Raw genomic sequence first — 7,957 nt, forward strand, 5'->3', positions numbered from 1 at the left:
TTGCTGTGTCTGTCAGCGTAGTGTCCAGAGCATGGAGGCGCTACCAGGACACAGGCCAGTACATCAGGGGACATGGAGGAGGCCGCTGGAGGGCAACAACCCAGCAGCAGGACCAAGGAACAGAAGGTGCACTGCCAGATCCCTACAAAATGACCTCCAGTAGGCCACAAATGTGCATGTGTCTGCTCAAAGGGTCAGAAACAGACCCCGTGAGGGTGGTATGAGGGCCCGACGTCCACATTTGGAGGTTGTGCTTACAGCCCAGCACCGTGCAGAATGTATGGCATTTGCCAAAGAACACCAAGATTGGCAAATTCGCCACTGGGGTCCTGTGCTCTTCACAGATTAAAGCAGGTTCATACTGAGCACATGTGACAGACGTGACAGAGTCTGGAGACGCCATGGAGAACATTCTGCTGCCTGCAACATCCCCCAGCATGAATGGTTTGGCACTTTGTTTCTGCTGTTTTTTTTGGTTTGGTTTGGTTTGGTGTGTGTGTGTGAATTCCTGTGCTTCCACAGCCAGCCTCAAGCAGACACTCGAGAAACAGCAGATATAAGCACCTCAGTGTTGTCGTGTGCTTTCAGACCGGATGTTGCCACTTGGATCAGAGTCCTATTTAAACTTCTTGAACCCATGATTTTCACAGATTTTACTTTTATTTCATCCATCCATTCATTCATTCAATCATTTATTCATGTTTTAAACATTCAGCCATTTAAACTTCTAAATTAATTTATTAATCCCATTGATTCATCCATTCATTGTCTTTTCATCCAGTAGCTCACGACAGGTTTCTGCAGCATTCCGCATTCAGCAGTTTAGCACAAGCTTTTCAAAAGTTCATTCAACCATTTTCAGTCTTCAGTCATTCATCTTCAACATTCTGCATTAGCATTTCAGCGTAAGCTGCTTCAGCTTTCCGCATTTACAGCACAATTTCTTCAGAAATGGTTTTTCTAGTGTGTAGTGTAACTGTCTGTGTCATCTTAAAGCCTTCCTCTAACTGCTCTAATATGCCGTGGTATGTTTTTTCAGGGCAGCAGCAGCCAGCTGACCCAGGAGATCCAGGACTTTCAGAGTCTGAACAACGAGCTGAGGGAGGTTTTGAAGACAGTGGCTCTGCTTCTCAGCAGCAGGAAAGAAGAAAAAGAGCACGGCTACTGGACCACAAAGACCAAAAAACTGAACCAGACAGTTGAAAGTTGAAGACTATCATCATCATATTACTGTAAACAGCTGATTGCAGAGGTTAACCCTGAAGTTACCTGGCTAAAAGAAAATCCAGCTTGGTAGTACAGGACTCTGGTGACTTGCTGGGTACTGGCTCTGTGACACCCTCACAAACAAACTTCAACATGGACCCTGTTAGGACAAGAAATCCATCAAACAAGCAGATTATTAAGGTTTGATTTGGTCTGACTGTTAAATAACACAATGAGATTAATGTAAATACTAACCTCACAAAGATTAAAATGCAATTAATGAAAACACGACTACAACTAATACTAATCTTCATTATGATTTGATTTGATGATTTCTATTTTAAGTATTTTCATGTGATTATTTTGTTCTTGTTTCTCCATTGTGGCTCAATTAAAGGATTATCTTGATTTATCTTGTCTAATCTGATATGAGTGTTATGAATAAAATTCACCAAAAGATGGCACGTTTCATCTCCATAAAAAAGCCTAAAACTTCTGTACATCAACAGTGTTTAAAAACAGAAAACTAACTAGGAAGTTATTTATTTATTTATTTATTTATTTATTTATTTATTTGTTTGTTTGTTTGTTTGTTTGTTTGTTTGTTTATTGTTTTATATAATTTGTCAATAATCTGGCCTCTGAACCTCTTTCCAAATGTATTAAAAGGCAGAGAAGCAGCAGCAGCAGCAGAATAACCAGAAGTACAGTGAATGGAAACTTTATCAATAAAAAACGTACATCAACTTTTAGACAGTCAGCTTTCTCTGTTAAAGGGGGAAACTTTGAAATTCATTACCAACTGAAATCAAACTGAACACAGATTTAAAATCTTTCACTGTTAAGGTCAAGTGCTGGCTGACCTCTTGTGCTAGAGAAAGCAACTGCCAGAGTCAAATTCCTTGTATGTGTTGCATACTTGGCAATAAAACCCGATTCTGATTCTGATTCTGGCTGAAAGCAAAACAGAGCTGTAACCATTTTTAGGCTGCCATGTTTTTAATTTTCTGTTTGAGCAGGGACATTGTTGTTTTGTTAGGTTGATGTGTGGTTTTTTTTGTTTTGTTTTTTTTACCGTTATCCTGTAATTTTTTCTTGCCCTTTGCTGGTAAATGCACATTTTATGATCTAGTTTTTTTTTAAAGCTCTACTAGGGAGTCGGGACAAGAGTTGGAAATTAGCACTCGCTATAAACTCTCTGTGCAGCACATCAGATTAATGCTTCGTTGTTAAACTGCTTTGTTCCTATGAAATAAATGAATTATTGATTTTGCTGGTCCACACAGTTAAAGCATCTAAAAAATATAGAAAGACAAATTCCTGAGAGATTTGAATTTATCCTGAAAATAGGGCAAAAGAATTCACACAAAATACATTTTTGACACATTTATTTATTAAAAAGAGAAGAAGGACAAGGCTGACTGTTTGTATTATTGTGGTTAAGGGTTGAGGTGTCCTTAAAAATGTTGTTATGATCTATTGTTCACACAACAGGCCTCTCTCCGCCTTCTGCTCTTTACTCCTGAGTGTTTACTGCCATCTAGTGGTCATTTTGTAGAAGTGTGTCTCAGAGAGGTAAAGCAGGGGTTATGACAGAAAATGAGACTCAGAGTGAGGAGGTGATTTTGCTGATTCATATCACAATTAACTAAATAAATAAATAAATAAATGAATAAATGAATAAATAAATAAATAGAAAAATAAATACATTCTTAACCTTGTCTATGATTAGTAATTTCCAAGTGTCCTCTCTTCATGAAACAGAAGCCTGTCTGTCTGTGTGGTGTAGTAGTATTGAGAATAGACTTGTGTTTGGGAGGTTGTTGGTTTGATTAAGGCCTTGTACACATGTCGCCGGGTATTTCTCAAGAAGGAACACCCCCCACCCCCAATTGGTTTTTAAAAATACTTTGGTCCACACCAGCACGCTCAGATGGAAACTTTGAAACTCTTTTATCAGGACAGGAAAAACTGTGCATTTCTCTCAGCAGGAAGAAAGAGGTGGAGAAGAGGACAGGAAAGGAATTGAGTGAGCTCTTCCTTCTCTTAGTGAGAGCCAGAGTCTGGGTGGACTTTCATTTCTTTAAAGGAACGGCAGATCTTAGAGGTTTTATGGAAACGTGGTCCATTGTGTGATCATCAGGCTCTTTAGGCTGTGGAAAATGAGCTTCTTCATTGTTCCACATTACTGTAAACAAAGTTGTTGAGTAAAATCAAAAACATCCCTCTCTCTAAGCCAACACTGTCTCTGCAGATGTCTCTCTAACATGAGTCTGGTTCTGCTCCAGGTCTCTGCAGAGTACAGTCTAGAGCTGTTTTTGCAAAGCATCTTGGGATGATGTGGATCACTGATAGGTGGTTTCAGATGTGATGTCCTTCACTTCGTGTGAAGTCATCCTGCATGGAGTGATGAGGCTCAGAGCCAAGATGCCAAAGACAAAGTTGTGCTGCTCAAAATAAGTTGGACTAGGTTCAGACGGAGTGGACTGACTGAACTGGACTTTCACTACACACGCTCTCCTGACAGGACACCTTTCTGAAAGTCTGCCAGAGTCCCAGTACAAAATGATGACAAATGTCAGAGTTTCATGGGAGTTTGTCCTGATGTCATGGAGACCAACAACAGCTGAACAAAGTCCACGCTCTTCTATCCACTGTAATGCCAGGGGTGTTGCTAGCAGCTCTGTGCTGTATGCTGATAGATGGTCTGAGCCTGTTCTTCAAACCCGGGTCACTCACAGAGATATGTGATCTGGATCTTTAGATCCATCTGGAAAAACAAACACTGGATCTGACAAATGTTGGTCACAAGAACTCTGAACTCTGCCCCCTACAGGAAGTGGTTCTGACTTTTCCTTTAAGTCTTCATGTGTACAAAGGTCTACATTTGGCAAAGGGTGTAAGCAGGGAGAACTGAAAGACTCTCGTACGGTGGGGCTGTGCTGTAATTCCCTGGTGTTCTGCTTCAGAAAGTAGTTTCATCGTGAAGTTTTGATTTATTGTTGAAACATGCTGTAAAAGCTTTATTCAAAATATCAAGTTGGTTTTGTCAAGAAACCAGAGCTGGTTTGTGAGAGAGACGTCCTTGAATGAGGCAGGCTACAGTGGAGTGGGGCTATTTTTTCACCAGCTGTGATTATTTATCTTGACAGAATATTTTTTCCCTTGACCCTAAAATTTGTGAAGATTAGGTTGCCCCTTGCACTGTAGTAAAACATCCCACTCTCTCAGAACAACCACCCAATAATGAGAAAACTCTTGAAGGAAAATGTCATCGAGGAGGAGGAGGAGGAGGAGGAGGAGGAGGAGGGGGAGCCATTCCTGGTTTCCACCAGTTTCAGGAGAAATACCTAGGATCAGTCTACCTCAAAGAAAAAGAAGCTCTCAGGAGACTCCAGATGTTGAGGGAGGATGTGAACATCTTCATTGCCTCCTGGAGAAGGATGAATCTGGGAGGATCCTGGCCCACCTTGCTGACACTGTTTTCCTACAGGAGAACAAACGTTCTACTGTGTCTATGGCTGTGGTCCAGTGTCTTCAAGAATACGGCACAGCCAATGATGAAGTCATGGTGCTCCACACAGACAAAGGGTTCCTGACTGAATTGACATGAACTGATCTTTTTTCTTTTCTTTCTTTTTTTGGGTCACTCTTATAGGAAGGTCCTGTAGACATCATAAATGGACATCCAGTAGATGTCAGACTAAGACCATGTCTGGAGGAACAGTCTGGAGACCAAAGTTAGACGTTTAAAAATGACTCTGAAAGGACGTCCTTTGACTGCCTCTTTACTCAGTGGGTTTCTGTTATTTTACAAGGCATGCACTGTAATTTATTTTTTCGAGTATTATACTGTATATGGGAACATAGTGTAAGAATGTAAAAAAAAAAAGTAAAACACTGGTAACACTGCAGACAGTATGTTACTGTTATTTTACAGCAAAGTCACTTTTGTTGTGACAGTGTTTTATAACCATGAGTGAGTGAGGAGGGGACACAGTGGATGTGAGACCCTGCTGTACACTGAGATGTTACATTACGGCTTGAAGGTTGAATTGTCCATGAGACCTGGCCCCAAAGCCAAGCACACATCCATCGTTTCAACCACAGAGTGCACTGTAGTACTGCTTTTGACCAGTAGGTATGACTGAAACTTTAATATAGTTGTCATCAGCAGGAAAGTTGACGGATCATTAAAGAATAAAGATTTCTTCAGAATTTCAGGTTTTGTATGGGAGTACACACCACAGGAAGACACTAACTATCCAGGGTCAGCTGTCAGTCCTCTACATGAGCTTCTGTCGTCTTGTTTTTCAGGAAGCTCCCAGAGTTTAACTATTCATCTGGATGACTACTGTCTGTTGGATCCTGCATAAATTTTACTGTCTCCTGTGTTTGAAAGGAGAGTCAATCCCGTGTTTATCTGATGATTTTTTTGTTGTTGTTTGTTTGTTTGTTTTTTTGGTGCAGAAGTTAAGTAATGAAAAAAAACTCCATAATGTTTTGTACATCATACACATGAAGTTGAATTAAAGACTCTGCGTGCTCCTGCAACAGGGAAAAGTTATCGTATTTCAACATGTGGTGTTCATTTTGGAACAGACTGAGAATCGAGCAAAGGCTGGACACATACCAGACAACTTTTAACCAGATTTCACCCCCATAGAAACAGATAACAGAAACAGTAATTCACTGTATAAATGATCTAAAAACCTTTTAATCTGAACTCAAATTATAATTAACATAACTGTTTTATAAGTCTCTTTTAGATCCTGTGTTGGTGTAATCAACACAGCCGTCACAATAAAAGGCAAACTAAGCCACAGAGCCAGCTGCTTCTTTGAGGATATTTGAGTGGACTACCCTTTATTTCTTGTTCAATAGGGCTGGGTTTGTTTTCGCTCTGGGATCATCGCAGGTTTTTCCTCCTGATTCATGATGTGAAGGCCAACATTCAGAAAGATACAACATCCTGACATCCAAGTTAGACTGTGCCACTGCCTGAGCTGTCATCACGCAGTAAACACCATCTGGATACAGTTCAGACTCTAAAAAGATGGGCCACATGTTTTACCTTGGTGAGCCTTCTTTAACATTTCTAGGACTCATCAGAGGAACTAGAGCACAGAGAGGATTAAGGAGACTGAGGATGGGTCATGAAGACAAGGGAAATGAGGAGCTGGTGAATTTACATGTTTTTACCTAAAGTGGGATCTTCATAACCCCTGGGTTTCTTTGTGGTCCTGCACAGTCCACAGAGCAGCGCCATGATGGAGAGGATCTTTCTGTGTCTGTTGTGTCTTTCAGGTCAGAAAACTTTCCTTTGTTGATATTTAAAGTGTGTATTGTGATTTAATTTGATGAATAACAGAGGAATTTAACAGGTAGTATCTATAAATGTATTTGCTGATTTGAAAAAAGGAGCCCATGACCAAAGTCAGGCTCCACTGTGTGAATTCCCACCAAGATATGAGTAAGACATGATATTATCAAGATCTGAGTGTTTAGAAGAAACCTGACACACTGTGTGTTAAACTGAAAATAGATAAAATACGCTCTCACATATTAGTTCACGTATAGGGGTTAGCGATGGGATGGTTGATTAGGGCCTGAGCCTAAAAACAGGGCGAAGGCCCTCTTGAAACCATAAGGATTATTATTTCTTCAGACTCTTTAATCCCAGATTATGTGCCTTCATTGTGCTCTGAACTCTCAAAACTTTGCACAAAATTCATCCCTGTGTGAAATTTTATAACTGCATTGTACTTGTGCTTTTTTTGTCTCCTCTCTCTCACCCAGGTTTTGTTGGTTTAGTTTGGGCTGGAGATCTCAGGTAGTCCAGTTATCGGGTTTTCTTTGAAGTAGGATTTTTTCTGTTGTTTTTAGGTTAGGGGAAGGTGTTAGGTACGACGGTCCAATGCATGATTGGCCCGGCAGCTTCCCATCTTTTGATTATTTCGGCCGGGGTCTCCAGTCCTTTTTGGTTTATTGTTTCATTTTGGTTGAACACTGATTTGTCTGAAATAAAATTAAATTCTTGTTTTTCTTCAAAACTTGCTTGTGGTGTCCCTTTTATGTTGTGGTCTGGAGCCAGTTTATATTATGTTTGGGAGACGGTAACAGGAATGTGGGATCTATCTCCGGTAGTATGGACGAGCTAGCTGTGCTAGCCCAGCAGCAGAGGGGCTGCTGGAGGGCAGAGTGGCATCATGCTGTTCACAGACGTGGCTGACGGAGCAAACATCGGACGTCGATGCCACATTGAAGGAGCTTCACCTGCTGTGAGCAGACAGGATCCAGGAGACAGAGACTGAACAGACTGCTGGGGAGGCTCAGTCCTGGACCCTGTGGAGGTGGAGACTGGTTGGGCTGGAGAGTGGTGGACGGGCTGTCATTGTCTATTTTTTTGTGGACCTTTTTGCACTTTCTATACACTTTCTAACTTTTGTTTTCTTAAATGCTGCTGTGACTCCTGAATTTCCCCTCGGAGATAAATAAAGTATTTTCTATACTATTCTATTCTGACAGCCATACACAGAGAGGGTCTTTCTGTTGCCATGGCGACCAGTATTCTGTGTCCCAGTGAAGTGAAGAGGGCCACCCATTCCTGCCAGTCATATTTGTTCCCTCCCCCTTCAATAAGAGCGCCCTCCACAGCCAGGAGTGTGACTTCATTTGGAGTTACACTCAGAAGTGAAGGGGTAGTGTGTAGGGGGTGGTTTGGGATTGAGCTCTTATCAAAGAGGCTCAC

The sequence above is a fragment of the Halichoeres trimaculatus genome, unplaced genomic scaffold, assembly GCF_033239565.1.
Source record: "Halichoeres trimaculatus isolate MK-OKI-2021-1 unplaced genomic scaffold, fHalTri1.1 fHalTri1_scaffold_27, whole genome shotgun sequence".
Lineage (NCBI taxonomy): Eukaryota > Metazoa > Chordata > Actinopteri > Labriformes > Labridae > Halichoeres > Halichoeres trimaculatus.